Below are 21,484 nucleotides of genomic sequence, written 5' to 3' on the forward strand. Positions count from 1 at the left end.
TTTGGATTTGGCCCCGCCTCTGCGTGTAGGTCACCTGAGGGCGTCTGTTCTTCACTCAGACAGGACGGGGTTAAAGTAGCAGCTGATTCGGGGGCTGTGGCTCACTCAGGTGGGGGGAGGGAGGGGCACGGAGTGCGGGGCGAGCGTGCGGCGGCAGAGGCCGGTGTGACGTTGCTCCAGCCTGAGGAGCGCTGTGCGTTCTCCCGGGTAAGTTGTCCCTGGATCACAGGACCCTGGTGGTGGCAGGCTGCACAGGCCCCCCCGGAGGGGAGGTGTGGAGAGTGACCTGTGCTTGCACACAGGCTTCTTGGGGGCGGCAGCAGCAGCCTTAAGGTCTCATCTCTGGGGTCCCCGCTGAGAGCCATGGCTCGCGCCCATCTCTGGAGCTCCTTTAAGCAGCGCTGTTAATCCCCTCTCCTCGTGCACCACAAAACAAAGAGGGAAGAAAAAGTCTCTTGCCTTTTTGGCAGCTCCAGACTTTCTCCCGGACTCCCTCCGGGTGTGGCGCACTAGCCCCCTTCAGGCTGTGTTCACGCAGCCAACCCCAGTCCTCTCCCTGGGATCCGACTGAAGCCCGAGCCTCAGCTCCCAGCCCCGCCCACTCCGGCGGGTGAGCAGACAAGCCTCTCGGGCTGGTGAGTGCCGGTCGGCTTCGATCGTCTGTGCGGGAATCTCTCCGCTTTGCCCTCCGCACCCCTGTTGCTGTGCACTCCTCCGCGGCTCCGAAGCTCCCCCCGCCTCCACCACCCGCAGTCTCCGCCTGCGAAGGGGCTTCCTAGTGTGTGGAAACCTTTCCTCCTTCACAGCTCCCTCCCACTGGTGCAGGTCCCGTCCCCATTCTTTCGTCTCTGTTTTTTCTTTTTTCTTTTGCCGTACCCAGGTACGTGGGGAGTTTCTTGCCTTTTGGGACGTCTGAGTTCTTCTGCCAGCGTTCAGTAGGTGTCCTGTAGGAGTTGTTCCACATGTACATGTATTTCTGATGTCTTTGTGGGGAAAGAGGTGATCTCCACGTCTTATTCTTCTGCCATCTTGAAAGTCTCTCTGCAAATTATTATATATAGGATGGATAAACAACAAGGTCCTACTGTATAACACAGGGAACTATATTTAATATCCTGTAATAAGCCATAATGGAAAAGAACATGAAAAAGAATATATATATGTGTATATATATATAAAACTGAATCACTTTGCTGTACACCAGAAACAAACACAACATTGTAAACCAACTATACCTCAATAAAATAAATTAAAAATAAATAAATAAAGCAGAAAAGCTAAGTGACATTCCACATACATATGACCTGATTAAATAAGATAAACGTGGGGTTGTTCTAATTCACAGAGGTTCTTTATGAAGGTTTTACTATCTCCTTGCTCTTCTTGTGACCCACAGAAGAAGTATTGCAAACAATCACCAAAATGCTAAAGACGGCGAGTGACTTATCGGTGCCTACTGCAGATTAGAATGTACCAAGGTACCGTAGGAGAGCGTTCTGGAGAGGGACAGCAAGAATTCTGTTAGGTGCTGTGCATATGAGATCTTCTGTTTTCTGGAACGGTAAGAATATGGAGTAAGGTGGAAATTTTTTTTCTGGGGGCTGTGTGTGGAATCAATAGCGTGATAGTATAGTGGGGAGAGTGGGGAGGGTGATAGTATAGTGAGGAGAGTGGGGAGGGTATTTAAAGGGCTTTTAATTCACCTCTGAGGTAGAGAGTCAGTCCATAGAGAATTGCAGAGGTGAACTTTAGGAGATGTGGTATTTTAATGTTTTTACCTGGGGTGATGGTGTTGTGGATAATAGCAGTGTTAATAATAATAATAATGCCAGTAGTCCTAAGAGTGAACATTTATTGAGAGTTTACAGTGTGCTGGGAGTTGGGGTAATTGCTTAGCATGCATTAGTTGACTGAATGCCTACAGCACCAACCCTGTGAGATAACTACTGTTATTACAATGAGGAAGCTGTGGCTTAGGGTTGAGTGAACTGCCCAAGGCCACACAGCTTGCTCAACACGGAGGCTGAACTAGATTCTGGAGCTGAACTACATTTCATTCAAGTGATATAAAGACGAACGACAGACAGTGCTTTTGAGACTGAAATAAATACAATGTGAAAATGGCCGAAAAAATAACATCACGATTCCAATTTCTTTCCAAATGTCTTTGTTTTAATTGTTTTTCATCTCTTTGATCGAGGGTTAGCAAGGCATTGATGGGCCAGATCTGACCTGCAGCCTGTTTTCATATGGCCTGTGACATAAGAATGGTTTGTACATTTTTAAATGGTTGGGAGAAAACAAAATCAAAAGAAGAATGTTTTATGACTCATGAAAATAGTATGAAATGCAAATTTCGGTGTCCATAAATACAGTTTGGCTGGAACACAGCAAAGCCCATTGGTTTAGGTGTTGTCTAAGCTGCTTTGGGGTTAGAACGGCAGAGCTGAGTTGCTGTGGCAGAAACTATTGGGTTGGCCAAAAAGCCCATTCGGGTTTTTCTGTAAGATCTTGTGGAAAAACCCGAATGAAATAAATAAAAGTTATTATCTGGATCTTCACGTACAAAACTTGCCAACTCTGCTTTTTGATTATTCGTGATAAAGGAATTTAGAGCAAGGGCTTTGACTTCAGGCTGCTCGGTTTGTATCCCTTACTTGCTGTGCAAGCCGGGAAAAGATGGTTTGACTCTTCCTCACCTCACTTTCCACATCTGTAAAATGGGAATGATAGTACCAACTGAGTACCAACTCAGTCCTCAGAGGACTGAGCTCTTAAATGAGATACTCCATGAAGGAGTTTAGAAGAATGTCTGGTACATGGTAAGTGCTCAAACAAATGTTTGTTAAATATTACCCTTATCATGCTACTTATGATAGATATTAATTGATCTTCTAACACCTAGTAGGCCCACCACTGATGAGTCCAGTTAAGGAAAGCGGTCTTCGCGCATCTCCTCAGCCTGCCTTGCCCCTTCCCTTATCAGAGCTGGAATGGTTTCCTTGGGTCAGGAGCTGGTGAGACACAGATAACGAATCTACACCTCCCATCTCTTCAGTTACTGCTGGCTCTAGCCTCTCTGCCCCTGGCTTTGAGCTCCATGGTTTGGGTGGGTGTGGGAAAATCCCTGTGGATTTGGAGACTGAAGCATGGCTCGGTAAGTCTGTTCATGACCCCAAAAGGCTAGGAGGCTTAGAAGGCTTTGCTTGGGTCTGCAAATTACACCGAAGGAAGTGGGCTGGCTTATGGGAGAGGGGTGGGAAGCTGTTTCTAAGAGGTGACTTTTAGGGTGTCCATCTGGGCCATACCAACTTGATTGACTGTCATTCTTCCTTTAGGAATTCATTACTTCATCAGCAGAGAGTGTGCCTGAGGGGACTGGGGTCTAGGAGGAGGGGACACCAGGAAGAAAGAAGGGGATGTGGCATACGGTGAAGAGAAGGTAGACCAAAGTGTTAGCAGCAAAGCTGATTTCCTCCTAAGAGCTCCCAGGACAGGACCTTTCTAGAGCATTTATGAATCTGACCCTTAAGCAGGTAAGGCCCTGACATGACTGTTTCAAAACAGGGCATTACTAGCTAATTAGTCACTTAACTGGACATTATCACAAAGCAGTAGTGAAACATTCTAGTTTCTTTCTCAAAACCCACAATCTGTATTTGTCCAGTGGTTTATTCTGTGTTTTGTTTCTTAGGGAAATTACACCAGAATGCAATTGGGAGACAGGTTTACAGGTCCTAGCTTGCGACTCAATTACTAACCTTCAAGCTGGCTCTGAATTTTTGTCAGTTAACCCTCTTCTTAATCTTTAAGGAGATAAGGGAATTGTGTCAGAGTCCTGACGGTTAAATGCATGGATTCTGGGTTCAAATCCAATTTATAACCACTTCTTATTGTCATGATGCTGCATAAAGAAATTCACCTTTCTGTGCCTCAGTTTCCCTGACTGTAAAGTAGGCATAATGGTAGTATGTCACTTTGAGGTCGTTGAGAGGATTAAGTGAGCTGATTTAGAGGGAATGCCTAGAATGGTAAGTGTTATCAGGCTGTTTGTTAACGCTGCCTTATTACCTCCCAAGTAGTGTCATTCTGCTTAGCATGGAGTATATTATCACAGTGAATCCAGACAGCAGCCCTCTGAGATAGGTTTTAGTCCAATAGATGAAATCGTGGTTCTGCAAGGTTGAGTAACTTATTTCACGCCACACAGCTGGTGAGAGAGTTGGCTTCAAACCCAGTCTGATGAACTGCAGAGCCCAGGCACTTTCTGTGCATACCCTTGCCGTTCTAAGATTCACTGATTCTACACTTAGACTGGATCTCATAATGCAAGCTATGTTAATTACTTGAATCATTAATAAGGTCGCACACTATCCCTTGAATATTGTCCTGTAAAGTATTTGCCTTACATTCTTTTTATTAAGAAGTAAAATATGAAATCGAAGAGCGAATGCTGTTTAAGATTAAGCTACATGACTTTGGGGACTACTTTTTTAGTTTTAGGTTTCTTTTTTTTTTTTTTCTGCTTCCAGGTACTCAGTAGAAAAGCTATAGATATTTTATTTCTTATCTCTCTCCTCTGAGTGCCAACCAAGCGAAGCTTAGATGAGCTTGTAAAATCAGAGTGAGTGTGTGTGGCCGTGTAGAACACGTGATTGGATGTTGGTGGAGGTGGGAGTGGGAAAAGAGAAAAATGTAATTAACTGTTACCAGAGGGAAAAGGTGAACTGGGTGGAGGTTCAGAATGATTCAGCTGGATCTTTGACTCAAGTGTCTTAATGAGCTTCTGCAACGCCTCCTGACAAAAATTGGGCCAAGGAGACGATATTTTGTTCAGGGTGTAACCACTCTGCGCCTTGATTACGATTTAGAAGCAGCGGCTGCTATCTTGCAAAATGATGATTCACAGATTGAAAAGCCAAGGGGAATGGCTCATCATAACTGGAATGTTGGTTTAGGACTCCAGATGGCACAAGCTTTAGCTGATTACCCTATTAAGAGTTAAAAAAATAATAATAAAAACAAGATTTAAAAATACCCAGGAACTAAACTGCATTCCAAAAGAGGGGAAAAGCAGATCAGAAGGTAGAAAAACAGATCCAAGTAGAGGGAAGCAGCCTTTGTTAGAAAACAGTCCAACCCAAACAACAAAAAACAATGATGGCAATAAGGACTTGTCTTCCTATGAAAATAATGGATTCAACGAGCACTTGGGAGTCCACAGGGAGAGGTTTTAAATCACTGTGAACCTTGCTGTACTTATAATAACCTATATAGGGTACTGAACTTGGGAGACATCCCCTGGTATTCATTTTTAAATAAGCTAATTTTAAAATATCTTATTCCATTTGGTAAATATCCAAAAGAGAAAAGTGAGATGGTCCTACTAACCAGAGTTGGTTTTCTAAAGTAAAACAGTTGTGTTAAGGCTTCTCTTAAAAAAGCTCTAATGGTTTGCAGTTGCAAAATAGAGTCTGGGCTTATTAGCATGACGTATAGATCTTAATTTTATTTTTTTAATTGAAGTATAGATTTACAGTGTGGTGGCAATCTCTGCTGTACAGCAAAGCGACTCAGTTATACACATGTAGACATTCTTATATAGATCTTGTAAAGACTGGTAGTGGCTGGTTTTTTGTTTTGTATCTTATCATTTCTTCCTTCAAACTCTATGCTCTAATCATTCTGAAGTATTTGGCTTTTCCAGGCCACAATAAGTGTTTTTAAGCTTTTAGCCTCTCCACACATTATATTCCTTCTGCTTGGAATGTAATTCCCCATTTTTCCCATCTGAGAAACTTCTATTTTTCCTCAAGAGCCAGATTCTGACCCTTCCAAAAACTGTGTGTTTTGGCTGCATTTGTTTCTATGCCCATGTAGTAATTTCCCCAATCATACTTTCTGTGGTTACTTAACAGTATACATATATCAAACTTTATTTAACCTTTTCTCTAATGGGAAGTTGCTATTTTTTTCCTTTTGTAAATATATCACAATAATTGACCTTGTACATGAATCCTTCTTTGCTTTACTGATACTTTTTTAGGACATAATTTTTAAAGTAAAATGATTGGCTTGAAGGGTTTTAATACTTTCCTACCCTTGCTACGTATGTCAAATTGCTTTCTATAAAGTTGCTTTCTATAATGACATTTCCTTGTCTACTAGTAACATAACAGTACTTGCTTCAAGAGATCTGCCTCAACTCTGGGTCTCACTTAAAAAAATAAAGATAGAAAAAGAAAAATTTTGCTTATTTTGTAAACAAAAATGATGTTTATATTTAATATTTATTTTTCAGACTAGTAGTTAAGCCAAAGTTATCTTTCTATGACTAGTGAGCATTTGTATCCCTTGTTTCATGAATTGGCTTTTTTCCCCCCATTTTCCCATTTTCCATGGCACGATGTGTATTGCAGCACTCAAATAGGACAAAAACCACAAAATCTATTGAGCTCTTATGATATTCCAGAGACTTTGCATTATCTTTCCTAACAACCTCAGGAAGTAGGCGCTAAAACACACCCATTTTAAAGATCAGAAAGTTGCAGCACAGAGAGTTTAAATAATTGCCTAGAGTGATGTAATAAGGAAGGAAGGTGGAAGAAATACAAACTCCAGCAGCCTGACCTGAGAACCTTCACTCTTATCAAATTAAATTGCTTTACTTATCACCATTGAAACTGTCATTTATGTTTGGTAAAAGTCATCCTTCTTAGGTGTATAGCTCCTTTTGCGTTGAAAATATATGGAGTCATGCAATCATCCCCATAGTCAAGATACAGAAGAATTCTATCGCCTAGCACCTTCTAGATAATCTCTTCTTCTCCTCCACTCCCTGGTGACCACTGATGTGTTTTGGTTAATATAGTTTTGCCTTTTCCAGAATATCACATAAATGGAATCATACAGTATACAGCTTTTTGAGTCTGCCTTCGTTCACCTCACGTCAAGCTTTTGAACTGTGTCAATAGTACATTTCTTTTTATTGCTAGATAGTATTCCATTGTATGGATATAACATATTTTTTTGCCGTGGCTTTATGTTTAGATTCGTGTCCCTCGTTACGATCTGTGCTGAGAGCACAGACGGCATTCTGTTCAGCTTCATGAGCTTCAGTCTTGACACAGCACTTGGCACACAGCTATGGTCTGTAGAGTTCCATTGCATGGATGAAGCAGTAAAGGATCACGGTGAACGATATACAGTCTCATCAATAGAAAAATACGTGAATATTATCCAAATTTTAGATATTGTCATATGCCAATTAACCCAGGCAAACAGAGGAATATAATTTTAAAAAATCAGTGAAGCCTGGACTACAGGGAAAGGTACATGATTATATGACGGCCATTGGTGGCATTTATAAATTGCATTAATCTTGCTGGCCACAAACCTGAAATGATGTAATAAGAGATATACGTTTTTCTAGACCTAGAGCCAGTCGTCTGATTGTCAGGCATGTACACAAAAGAGAAATTTGAGTAGAGATATTCATAGCAGCACTATATATACGACCTTATCCAAAAAACCTTCAAATTAGGAAATTTGTAAGTTAACTACAATATTACAGAATAAATGAATACTACGTAGGTTAAAAATGAAGATAACAGGACCGTTGTTACTTACAAATGTATGAAAATAAGGGCGATCAAAGTGATTGAGGATTGGTAAGGTTCTAGTGATTTTTAAAATTTGTAAATACTTCAGCTTGTAATTAAAGAAATATATCCTGAAAAGTTCTTTCCCTAAATTATATTTATATTTATAGGTATCCCCACACATTTTTATTAGCCGCATTATACTCAAATATTATTACTAAAGTAAGATAAACAATCTCTTTGTGGCAATGACAATTCTGATGTTAACGTAGATAGCTCTGTTTGAACAAAAGAACATTTGGAACACAAACCACACCATCTGATGTTGTGGTGAAGGAAGTGACTATCTGTATGAAATCAAACGAAAATGGAGTTAACATTATAGATTTTTCAGATCAACTTCCTTATCTTCTTACTACCTCTTTTCTCATACATATGTTACCTCAGTGACCAGAGATTTTGTGTAGAATAGTTTAAACAAATTAATTGAATATGTATTTTAATCCAAATAGGACAATGTCATATATTTTCTTCAAAAGTTTTCATGATTGCTTGAATATTTGTTTTCTATTTGATTCTAGGTCCTTCCTCTTTCTTGGAAGACTGTGCTAGTTTGGTGAGTGCCATTCAAATTTCTTCTATGTAGGAAGCATTGGAATGACATTACCTAAGAAAATTCATGCTAAGGGCCACAGGCTGTATGAATCTAAAACTGAAATATCTGATGCTCTAGCTCTATCCTTTTTATCCTCTTTCTTTCAAAACTTGTTTCAAACATATTAAAGAGATTTTTGTCTATTCTGGTGCAATCCATTTTGACGCTCATGACTGACTGTCAGATTAGTCATCTGTTTTGTCGATAATTACTTTTGTAATACACCCTTGTATGGAGCTAGTAGGAATCTTTCAAGTCCTTCTCCTAAGAGATGAAAAAACTAAAGTGTTGAAAATGACTCGTCCCACTTAAAAGAAGGAGCCCCAGATTAGGGAGCCAGAACATCTTTGGTCATAAAGTCCTGATTGGTTCTTGGTAGGGCATATTCCACTCTGCTTCCTGTCAGTAAACATTCCAGCTCCTTGCTAGATGGAAATATAATGACAGTCTGTCCCTGTTACATGAGAGTGAAGGGAGAAAGATGCATAATGAACCATAATTCACAGGAGGTTAGGATGTGAACACTGGAGAGATGATGATACATCCTACGTAGACTTTTTGAGCATCATTTGACTGCTAGTGAATGCACAAGGGTCAGGGGTAATTGAAGATTTAAGAAGAGCAGTGCTTACCCAAGGAGTTCAGAGCTGAAGTTGGGAGACAGTATATACACATGCCTCAACTTCACAATATTTATCTACAACATTCCCAAAAGTGAAACTATTGCACATCCATTTAACAACTACATTGAGAAGGGATGCAGAGTAAGGACTGCCCAGAGTAGATTCCCTTAGGAAGATTTCCTGAAATAAACATGATTCATAATATCCAACATAGCAGAAGGGGCAAATACTTCAGGATGAAGAAAAGTATGCACAGAGGAAGGGAAAGGTAGTTGGTTTTTTTTTTTTTTCAATTTATTGAGTGCATATTATATACCAGGCACCATAGATGGTACTTGGAAGCAGGGGTAACTGAGACACCATGATGAAAAATTGGTCCTTTCCTGAAGGAGATTTCAAGCTACAGGAGTGTACAGGCAAGCAGAAGGCAATTACAAGAGAGTGGGAGAAGGTTCAATCGGGCTAAGTGTAGGGTGCTAACCACTTTTCAGAAGAGAGTAAATAGGGAATTCTCTCAGGAGACCTTATTCTAAGTTGAGGCTTGAAGGCAGCAGAGGGGGTGACCTAGGTGAGGGAGGCCCTGGCTGCCGTGGGAAGGGGTTTGTATGTGTGGTTCATCTTACATCTTCCTTGCAGATGGAAACGGGGAGTCGGTGAAAGATTGTAAACCAGGGAGGGATAGCATTAACTTTGCATCTTAAAGAAATTACTCTGGTTGCAGAATGGACCATGAATTGGAGCGACGCAGAACTGAATTTGGGCAGCGTAGTTAAAAGACTGTGGAAGTCATCTAAGCAATGGGTGGGCTAACTCAAGGTCTTGGGTATGGAGGTGCATGGTTCAATGAGATGGAAAGGAGACAGAATTAGCAGGAAGTAGTTCATCTTGTGGAAGAGTGAGGCCAAGGGTGACTTCCAGGTTTTGGGTTTTGGCCACCGTGTGGATGGTCACACACATCCTGAGATAGACAACATGGGAAGAGTTGTAGGTTTCAGGATGGGAGGCATGAGAAAGGAAGAGATGACAAGTTTAGTTTTGGTTTTCTGAAACCTGAGATTCTTAGGGGCCATCCGAATGGAACTGTCTCAAAAAAAAAAGTTAGCAATTAAGACAGTAAAGATCTCAAGTTATGAAAAAAAGGCACATGGCTTTGCGGACTATGGGAAGGATATGGGAAAACTTGGAAGAGATATGGAACCAAATTATGGATTCAGAGATGTTATTTATGCTCATGCAGGAGCTATGGAGGAGAGAGCTTAATATTTTCAGTGTGTTGTTTTATGTGAATCCCTAAGAATCAGAGTGTTAGTGGCGCTTAAGGAAAAATTTAAAAGGAAGTAGTAGCGAACATCAGGCCCAAACCTACTGACTAGAACAGTGAAGGCATTCCATTTTGGTGCTGTCATTAATTTCACTTCAATCGTTAGCTTCTAGGTAACTTCCAACTTTCATCTGTAAAGTGAGAAAAACCATCTGATCTACAGCACTGTTTAACATGGATCACAAACTACCTTAAAAGAACAGCAGTCTTGATCATTTTAGGACTTCTTCACTAGATTTGATATGGGATTTCCAAAGGTCGTGTTTCCTTTGCCTAACAATGGACATTCATATTCATAAGGTAATTACCTTTGTACAAACACCTTGAAAGATGTTACATCATTTGACTCTCACAGTCAATCTAGTGAAATAGGTAAGAGAGTTGTTATTATTCTTTCAGTTTTACACATGAGACAACTGAAGCTAAGGTAGGTGAAGTGACTTGTCTTAGACAAGTACGTGGCAGATTTAGAGATCAATTTCAGGTGACTGGGTCACAAATATGATTATAATCTTTTTAAAAAATTAATTAGTTAATTAATTTTTGGCTGCGTTGGGTCTTCATTGTTGCACGCGGGCTTTCTCTAGCTGCGGTGAGCTGGGGCTACTCTTCGTTGCGGTGCGTGGGCTTCTCATTGCGGTGGCTTCTCTTGTTGCGGAGCACGGCCTCTAGGTACACCGGCTTCAGTAGTTGTGGCACACGGGCTTAGTTGCTCCGCGGCATGTGGGATCTTCCCGGACCAGGGCTCGAACCCGTGTCCCCTGCATTGGCAGGACTCTTAACCACTGCACCACCAGGGAAGTCCCTGATTATAATCTTTACAACTACTCCCTAACAGTCCCTGCCTCTATCTGTGTATTCAGATTAAATGATTTCAGTAGATCAGTGAAACGATCCAGATTACCTAGTACAATCAACATCGATCACATGCAAGGCAACACGTAAGGCACTGGACAGACATAAAGACACAGAGGACATCTCTGGAAACTGGAAACCTACTTGAGACATATAAAATAGAAATGCCAGGTCAATTAAGTAGTAATAGAGATACACAGTAATTGCAGTAATCCAAGAGATTTTAAAACGTGTGGAATGAATGATCAGATCTCTGGGGGGCTTCGGAGAAGAAGCCACTTGTAAAAACGCCATGGAGGAAGCATGACTTAAATTTAGCTTAGGAGGTGAGCAGAGAGAAAAGGGATAGCACCTCGGGCCAGGACACAGTGGAGACAAAGGCAAAGGGTGGGGAAGGGGAAGACATTCTTGGCAGTCAGTGGACCAGGTTGGCGGGAATAGGTGGTTTATACAACAATGCCATGTTGAAAACCTTGTAGAGGTCAAGTGGGCCAGATGGTAGTGGCTTTTGAAATATCCATCTAAGAGAGTCAATAAAGTTTTTTTTCCCTGAATTATTTTATCAGCCTAGTTTAAAAATTAGCCGTTCAATTCAGTGAAAGACTTCTGAAATGCCACTGCACTAATTGATTAATTTGGTCAAATTGGTCACTTTGGTTCACTTTCCTAATCACAGTTTGGGAAAACCTTCAGGTTCTGGGTGAGATCAACTTCCTTTAAGTACCAATGAAAGTTTACTATTGAATGGATGTGCTAGTTTCTATTATCACTAAGGTTTTCAAAAAGCAATTTACCGAAGATGTTTGGAAACTATTTTATCTGCTAATGGAGGCACAGACTTCAGACTTTTCTTGGGACTTCCCTGAGAATTTCCTTGAGGTTAGCTCTCCTTACACTCACTGGGACCAAGGAGCAATACATTGAAATTGGCAACTTTTCCATCAAGGGAAAGCAAATGTCAAAAGCTGACCATAAAGTCACAAAGCTTAGGAAGACTTTGGCATCTAGCTACAGAAACTTAGCACACCCAGCAGCTTAAGTCACTTGTTTAAAACAAACTAAGAAACAAACCCATAAACAAACACCAGTATTTAAGGAATCTAAGCCTGAAGTTATTTAAAATCTTATCGAAACCACTATCAGGAAAAGATGACAAAAAATGCTGTACATGTTTACTGATCACTCCAGTCTCTATTAACGTCTGGCAAATTATATAGCCAGTAGACACCTTTGCGTTATCTCTTAGTGATATCAATGATATTACAACATTGAGGATGGCTTAGCGTGAATGGTGACGAGAAGCTAAAAGCTTCTGTACTGACACATGATTATGTAATGTTCAAGATGTACCCAAAACATCTAATCCTGATGAATGAGTTCTGAGCAGTGAAAAGGAAAATGCGTTATCTGTCCTGGGTCCTGAGATGTGCATCAGGAAACACAGTTCGTGGGTCCACGGGAGCGGTCGTGGCTGGTGGTACTTCTTTGAAAGGAAAACACTTCCCAGCGAGACAAAGGTTTCCCTATCACTCGACGAAACTGAGTCAGGTGCTCTTTTGCAAGTAAATGGAGTCAAAGAGGCAGCCATATGTATAAATGTCCGATCCTTTTGACTCCATGGAAGAGGTAATTTCCACTTCCAGAACACAGGCAGACTCTAAAGAAGGAAGGATTTCTTTCAACTCCAGCATGAAGTGAAATTAAAATCTGAGAATAGCCAATTTGAGGAATTGTTCCTTTAAAACACTACTCTATTTTTTTTTCTTCTAACAGATCTGGGTCACATAATACAGGGTAATAAAAGATTTTTGACTTGAGTTATATAAAGTCTTTCGACTGTAGCTGGCAAGTAGTAATTCTGAAGAAAGACATTTATTTCTTGATATGTTGATAATATGATGAATCTTTATTGGCTGTGGGGATAAGTTCTAAGCATATTTTCATGTGCAGTGGCCCCCCCCTTCTCCACGGTAGGGGTAAGTTCCAAGACTCCGTGGATGCCTGAGACTGTGGGTAGTACCAAATCCTTTATATACTATGTTTCTTTCTTACATATATACCTATGATAAAGTTAAATTTATAAATTAGGCACAGTAAGACATGAACAACAGTAACATAATAAAATAGAACGAGTATAACAACACACTGTAATAAAATTATGTAAATGTGGTCTCTCTCTCAAAATATCTTCGTGTACAAATGTAATGCCTTTTTCCTATTTACTAAGCGCATCATGCCCTGTGGTCATAACTTTTGCAGTTTGGGATGGGATGGCAAAACCAACAGAAATTTCTCTTTCCCTTTTCACAATTTCACAGATAGAAGATTCATTCTTATGGTTGACCTCAGTGTATATTTTTCTTTCCTTATTGAGAGCTTTCATCTTTTCACTTAAAGGAAACACTTTCCAGCTTCTCTTTGGCATATCCAAATTGCCAACATTGCTACTCTTGGGCTTTGGGGCCATTATGAAGTAAGATAATATAATTAAATATGTTATCTGAATCTCATCAAAAAATCTTGTGGGTAAGTGGTGGTATCCCCAATATATAGGTCAGGGCAGGGGAGGCAAACCTTGGAAAGCCTTCATAATCCACCCACGGTCACACAGATGGCAGATGAGGGAAGGGGATTCCAATCCAGGTCTCTCTGGCTCCAAACCTATACTTCACCTATTATGCTCCAATGGGATGTGATAAATTATGGTTGAGTAAGAGCCATTAAAGTCCTAGATGCAGTTGAAACGGGCATCAGAATGGCTGACGCACCTCAAGCTGTACCAGGTCCTGTGCTCTGCCTCTAGGACCTCACTTATTCTCTTCAACATCCCTGGGGTTCTTATTATTCTTCACATTTTATAGATTTGATGAAGATGTGCAGAGAAGTGAAAATGTTTTGCCCAAAGTTGCATAGCTGGCAGGTGGCAGAGGCAGGATTGAAACCTCATTGAGGTCTGCTTGAGTCCTAATTTCTGAACCCATTACTTTCTTGGTTGGAAAAAGAGCCAGAGGATGTGAGAGCCAAGGGAAGAAATCACTACTGTAGATGAAAATGTAGGAAAGCACATGTGACTGGAGTTTGAAGTCAGGCTTCACAGGAAAGCTTGTGCTGATCACCTGGCCCCAAACGCTCTCACCCTTAGTCCAACTCCCCGTTGGGAGACAAAAACAGTTCTGGACAGCCATACCACCTCCACCGTGGTTCTGGAGCTGCCAGACCAGGAGAGATGCAAGAGGGCCAGAAAAGCTGGGGCAAGGCTTCAACGATAACCAGTGACCTTCTGCCCAGAAGGAAAATGATCAGAAAACTGCTCATCCCCAAGCCTGGAAAATGCTAATAATTTGGCTAGAAATAGTTCTAAAATTGGTGGCTACCTTGACCAGTTCACTAAATGTGATCCAAACATTTTAAATGACTTGAAATCTTGGTGGCGTTAGTGTACTTCATTCTGTGATCATAATGGTTTACTCTTCTTTTTTTTTTTTTTTTGCGGTACGCGGGCCTCTCACTGCTGTGGCCTCTCCCGTTGCGGAGCACAGGCTCCGGACCTGCAGGCTCAGCGGCCATGGCTCACGAGCCCAGCCGCTCCGCGGCATGTGGGATCTTCCCGGACCGGGGCACGAACCCGCGGCCCTTGCATCAGCTGGCGGACTCCCAACCACTGCGCCACCAGGGAAGCCCCATATAATGGTTTACTCCTGATGTCAGATTGTTTGCAATCACCCTTGCATACAAGGTGTTTTTCTGCCAATATTCTTTCTCCTTCCTAATTTGGGCTTCCAACTTGCTGTACTCTGAGAAATCAGATAAACATGGTTGTTAGAACTGCATGTAAAATAGAAAGCAATAAGGCCCAAGTGACTGACCAGCAGCAGGGTGGATGAAAATAAGTTCTGACGGGGACTCTTTGTAGCTACAGAGATTTGGGGAGGCTGGGTTATTAGCTGCACCCTAAATGATGGTTTTCCTGAGGATGTACTGAAAGAATTCATTAGGTCACCTCCTCTGACCCTCTCCTGTTCTACACGAGGAAACAGTGAATCAGAGCTAATAACAATGGTTCATATTTATGGAGGACTTCCTATGGTCCAAACAGTATTTTACATTCTTATCTTTCACCATAGTCCTATGAACCTGAAACTATGATTATCCTCCTTTTCCAGATAAGAATACAAAGGTAAGAAGGTTAAGTAACTTGCCCAAAGTTACACAGCTATTAAGTGATTGAGAAAGGATTCAAGTCAATGCAACTTGGCCAAGAAGAGCCCTTGAGATGATGGGGACACTTGAAGTGACTGGTCTGAGCTCAATCAGGAAATCAGCGAAGGGAAAAGATTAGGATTAGGGTCTTCGGATATCAGCACGGGGTGTGTACACTGTGCCCGGATATCTAAGTCAAGTGTAACTACGTGTAACTACACACACACACACACACACACACAGACACACACACACACACACACACACACACACACACATGGTCATGCTGGCTTACAGATCTTTCCAGGGTGCTTTTTCATATCACTGCTTTCTTTTCCCTCATCCCCTCTTCATATCATCCTGTGATAATTCTCAGCGCGGGTGTAGGGCTGGGATAGGGATTTGGGCTGTTTAGGACTCTGCTCTTTGGCAGAATTACCCTGAGGATAATGATTAGGGAAGAAAAAAAAAAAACAAAACTTTGGAAGAAAAAAAAAAACAAAACTGGAGAAACCACCCTGAGTATCAGTTTCACGAGGGACCAAAATCAGCCTGTAAAAGTTTTCATCAAGCTAGTAAATTCAAATATTTTTTAAGAAGTTCTTTCCAACCCAAAGTCAATCAGCAGCTAATTAAACTCTTCCAGTCTTTCCCAGAGCTTGATCAGAAGTCTCTCAAGATGTCACCTTATTTCTTTGATCACATTCCCAAAACGAAAGGCAGTATTCAGGGTCGTCTTCCTCCTCCGAGATGGTCAGCGGTGTCGTATGTGTCATCAGGCTTATTGTGCCAGGTTAAAGCTTATTTGTCAGAGTAACTGGCAGTTAACCACCATTCACATTTCTTTAGGAGCTTTTATTCATAGCTTGGAAGATCCTTATTGCATAGGATGGTTACCACTCTTGAAGAAAATTACACTTAAGTTAGCAACTCTGCAAGGTGTCATTCTGTCAAATCAATATTTGCATTTGCATTGTGCATTTACTTTTCATTTAATAGTGTTAAAATTTTGCCAGGGTTTCCAGTAGAATATTTCTTTGGTCAGTTTTAGGATGTATGCAGGACTCGTGTTTGGTATTTCTGGTCTCAAATATCATTGTTTGTATTAGAAAATGTTAGTCTGATTAAGCAAACCATACCAGCTTCGGGGATAAAAAGGTCAGTGAAACATCTATTGAAATCACCTAGTGAATTAATGCATATAGTTCTTTTTTTGGGCTTATGGGCTGTCATATATTATATGTTATAGGAGGGAGACGGAAAGATTTTCTTCTGTCCTGCTGGAGTATATTGCCTTTCTTAAATGGGAACTCCTGTGGCCCCAGTGATATGCTCTCTTTTGCCCATCACTTCAAAAGTTTGCAAAAAAGTGGTCGATTCAGTGTGGCTGGTAGTAGCCTAGATCACGCACAGTCACAGGAGCATTAGAGAACCGGTCCTTGGTTGTTTCATTTGTGGCCCATTTACTCTTCTTTCCCCTCTTTTTCTACCTTGTTCAGGTGACATTTGCACCCAACACACGGTTCAAATGTGCATCAGGGGCTGGTTCCTTAAAAGGAAACATTGCCTTCTAGAATGCGTTTGTGTTCATTTCCTTATAACTCCTATGCATGCCCCACAGACACGCATGCATGTACAGACACACAGATCCGTTCAAGCATGCCAACACACAAACATACAGACACGGACAGAGTCACATTGTGCCACATACATGGACACATACAGACACAACTTATGAAGAGCTACACAGACCTATAGGTATAGACAGACACATCCTCAGATAGATACATCCTCTGACAGACACTGACATACCTACAGATGGACACATATATTTGGACACATGCATATACAGACACATACAAATTTAGACAAACAAATACACAAATAAAGACAAAGACACACATGTGTATGCCCTACCTATTAATTCTATGTTGGTCACAACTACTCAGTGAAACTCATTGCTCTCAGTGTTAGAAATGGTAGTAGTAGTCAGAAATCAGGATGTATGAATTAGGTCAGGTGTAACCCTTTACCATTTGCATTCTCCATACCATGGTATGAGAAATACCAGCCTCTAGGATTGCTCCTGGAAGCCAGTGACCTCTGTGATCATGCAGAGCAGAACTCCAGCTTTGTTTCAGGAGCAGCACAGAGAAACTAAGGGCCAGAGCAATGAGACAAACACCTGGAGAGTGAGCGGTTGCCCTACCCCCAGCTTCTGTCTATGCAAATCTTGTAACCACATTCCTTCTCTGACGGGGGGGGAGGGGGGGGGGGGGGGAGGGGAGAGAGGATGAGAGGAAGAATACACAGTAAAATGTGCTCTCAACGTTCTCAAGACACACGGACTTAGGTTACTGAATCGTAAATGTATTTGGATGGGCCTTATCTAATTATAGCTACATGGCTGTAACTTTCTTCTTTCAATGAGCGTGCCTATCCGAGTTTCCATCTTTGTATCTGCTCTAACAGATCTTTCTAAAACAACTTTCACCATCACCCATAAATACTTCCTTTGAAAGCTGATGATTATGTCCAGGGAGTATTAGTTTATGCATTTGCTATTTCTCATCTGGAGTTCTGTTCAAGGTATCATGTCATAGCATCGTGGTTTGTTTTGATGGGTGAGTGGGAACTTGGATTTCCTTTCTGAAGTGAGAGTAGATATCTAAGGGCAAGATAGATCTGATAGTAAGGAAGACAGGGAAAATACCCAATAACAGTTATAAATAGTAGCTTCCCCTTATCCATCATCTATCCTGTATCGGCCTCTGTGCCAGGAGTTTTACACCATTATCTTAATCCTCACAACAACCCTACAAGGCAGGGTAGCTATTTCCATGACGTGGATGAGGAAACTGGGGCTCTCCATACTTCTTGGATATATAGCATAGTTATTCATAGGTGGCTTCAGATGTACAAAATTCGATCCATGAATTTACATTCGCAGACTTTAATTATGGATTTTGGGAAATCACTCCTCAACTCAATCTGCCACCTTTTCCATAACTCTTTGTATTTACACTTTTTACCTGGACCAGATTTTACAAGTGTGTTGACTGAATGGGACTTTATTAAGCAATGCTCCTGTATTGTTTTCAGTGGAACAATAGGAATTAAGAATGTAGAGCTGGAATCAAGCTGCCTGGATCCCAATTCTGACTTTGCCACTTACCTGCTGTGTGACCTTGGGCAAAACAATAAACTTTTCTGTGCCTTAATGTACTGTTCTATAAAATGGGAGTAATTATAGCACCCAGCTTATGGATTTATGACAAGTCCATCTGGGCGAGATTCTCAGAACTGTGCTTGACATATAGTAAGCAAAATATTAAGGTCAGTTATTACTATTTTTATTTTCAGTCACAGTTTTGGTTCCTCATTTCTTTACAAGTTACTGGAATGTCCTGCTTCCAAATGTAAATGTGAAGAAGGAAAAAAATAACATATATTTTCATACATGTCTTAAGAGATGGAATGCTAAATTGAGAACATATCCCAAGCAGCACTTTCATCATCCAAGGACTAAAGAAAAAGTGTTCGTGGTCCTACAGGGCCCCTCAGTCTCAGAGAGCCAATCAGCTGGCTTGCCTGGCGGAGCCTGGGAGAGCAGTGAAAGCCACCGGAGTGGTCAGGGCCATTTCATTGCTTTTGTTCAGTGGGATGGAGGTTGACCAGCTAGTAGCCTATGGCAATAGGTTAGTCAAATGGAGACTTAACTCAGAGACCGACCATCATAATGTAACAAGAAAAATGAGCAAGGCATTTGAGTGGCAAGGTTGTGTGGGTGGGAAGCTTGTGAAGTAACTGGTGTTCTAACTTTATTGCACTATTATTTCAGTGAAGGGAAAGAGCTCTGGGACAAGCCAAGATAGAGCTCTGAAACAATACGTGCTTATTGTTCTTTTCTCTCTCTCTCTTTCTCTCTTTTTCTTTCCTTCCTCCTTCCCGCCCTCTCCCTCACCCTCTCTTTCTCTCTCCATCCTTCACTGCTTTGTCCCTCCTTTTCTCTTGTTCCTGTTTTTATCATGGGAAGTCTGCTCTCCTGCATTGGTGAAGGCCGCAGAAACGACCTTGGTAACCCATGCATTGTAGGCAGCTCCAAAAGCATAGGTTTCTATCTGCTGCAGGATTAAAGAGACATTCCTGTCAGCACCGAATTGTGAAAAACGTATGGCGGATAAATTGTCGGAACACATTAAATCAGTGTTATAACAAGCGTCGAATTGTGCAGAAAGTTTGGGCTAAAATGGCTAGACATAACAAAGGAAGTTTAAAAAAAAATGACAGGTCGAATGTAGTCTTCACTTCTTCATTAGCTTTGTTTTTGCGAATCTGCACTGACTTGTTAGAACTACCATTACGGTAATATGGGAATGGTATACAAAGAAAAACAGAGCATAATTATTCAGTGTGCTCAGAGATTTCTTAAACACCCCCGCCTTATGCTTCAGATAGAAGTCAGCAAATTCATCCCCAAACATTTTTACAGGAAAGGAGTAAATCAAACTAAACAAATTAAAAACCCAACAAAAGGAAAAATAAACACCTTTTAATGTTTGTTTCTGTTGCCACTTCCTCTATGGTGATGACCTCATCTCGAAAGCTTTTCATTGGTTAGAGAGTATTTTAAATGAATTAAGGAGAGTCAGGAGCAAAAAGATGCTGGGTAAATTCTTAACATCAGAAATAATTATTGTCCCACCTCCAAAGTCCTTCAGATCTTCAAATGCTCACAAGCTATGATTTCTTTCTTTCCCAGCGATCTCAGGAGCCTGTGATCTCACTTTTCTCAGAATCCTGCAGGATGTACTTATCATTTTAGTTACACTTAAATTGTAGACCTTTCATGTGTCACTTTTTTTGGTGAGTCTTTCTCAAAGTCTCATTTGAAATCTCATCTGTTCATGGAGATTTTAAACACCTTGAAGGATGGGTGGTACCTTATACTGATTTTTGTACTCCTGGCAATCACCTACATACAATGATCAGTCCTCAATGGGGTTTGATGCTTGAGTGGTGGTACATTTAGACCTTTTTTGTGTGGGTTTGAACTCAGGATGGAGTTCTTTTCTGGGGGCTGCATGGTTGCCACTTACTGGACTTTTCTGTTCTCCACAAAAGGAGGATGAGATGCTGAGTCTGATTCAACCCTCCTCTCTCCTAGTGGTGTGAGATGCTGGGTCCCCCGTTTGAGTCAAACTTCTCTCGTCCTAGTGATGTGATGTCTCCGTAGACAGCACTGTTTACAGTCGGAGCAATTCCCAGTTTGTTTTACTTGGGAGTCCAGGAGAAATTACGTTCTTGCCTATAAATTCTCGCTGGCTTTTACAACATTGCCTGGCTCACACCAGTGGCCTGGTCGGGGTGGGGATTGGCAAGTGTGAGCAGATGAAGACTAAGCTCCTTGGGCTCCTGTCTGACCTGCTTCCCACTCTCCTGCAGCCGAATCCGGGGAAATGAGACAGAGGCAGACATAGCTGGAGGGTTAAACCTTATTCTCACACTGAGGCTCTCTGGAGGTCTTCAAGTATTCTTTCTGTCTAGAGGGAAAGAAAAAAGCTAGAGAGGCAACTACAGCTTCTTTTTATCTCTTTTTGGAAACAGAATTAAGATACTACCCTTGACTTCAACCTATGCACACCATCCGGACAATTTTCCAGACTCTAGCTTTTAATTTTAAAGCCAATCTTTGAGTGGGAATGTTCAATCAAACACAGAGCTAACGAATAAGCAAACAGACAAGGTTGAATTTATCACTGAGTGTTCAGGTCATCTGCTAACCGTTCCAGGTATCTGATTCCAAAGCAAACATATCATCTAGCTATTAGGATCCCCTAGAGGCATTTAAGCTAAGTGAAAGGGCAAGCAAAGATCTGTGGTACCGATTGCCACTGCAGTCAAAGTCACTAAAATTTCTGGAGGTGGAAATTTCATTTTGTTACTTTCGCATTAAATTATTCATTATGGCTTTTCACTTGTGCAGTTTTATGGAAATGACAATTATTTAATTGGATATACAGATAAAACTAATAATTATAGTCATTACTCTTCTCTCCCTGATGGCTACTGGGTCTTTCCGGGCTATCCACCAGCCTCACTGATCCTATACAACCTTTTCCAGCACCCGTGGGCATGTGCAAGTCGGCCAACTGTGCCTCAATTTCTTTCTTCGTAATAAGGTGATATGAAGTCACTGATTTATTTAATATTATTATCTTTTTGGTGC

General features: G+C 41.2%; 1 long non-coding RNA gene across 3 annotated transcripts in view; it reads right to left on the reverse strand.

Annotated features, from left to right (window-relative positions):
• The window catches only part of LOC113628264 (uncharacterized), a 71,842-nt gene that overhangs the window by 45,537 nt on the left and 4,821 nt on the right, over positions 1–21,484 (reverse strand). Inside the window, exons 5-6 of one of the 3 annotated variants that reach the window (XR_003435958.1) lie at positions 3,733–3,741; positions 3,228–3,238 (exon numbers count right to left, since the gene is read on the reverse strand). The exons of the other annotated variants lie outside the window; for them this stretch is intronic. This is a non-coding gene — a long non-coding RNA (uncharacterized LOC113628264). Of the gene's footprint in view, positions 1–3,227; positions 3,239–3,732; positions 3,742–21,484 lie in introns of those variants that run through there. 3 annotated transcript variants of the gene reach the window in all.

Source organism: Aethalodelphis obliquidens, unplaced genomic scaffold (assembly GCF_003676395.1).
Source record: "Aethalodelphis obliquidens isolate GAN/ISIS:26980383/991018 unplaced genomic scaffold, ASM367639v1 scaffold23, whole genome shotgun sequence".
In the NCBI taxonomy this organism is placed as follows: domain Eukaryota; kingdom Metazoa; phylum Chordata; class Mammalia; order Artiodactyla; family Delphinidae; genus Aethalodelphis; species Aethalodelphis obliquidens.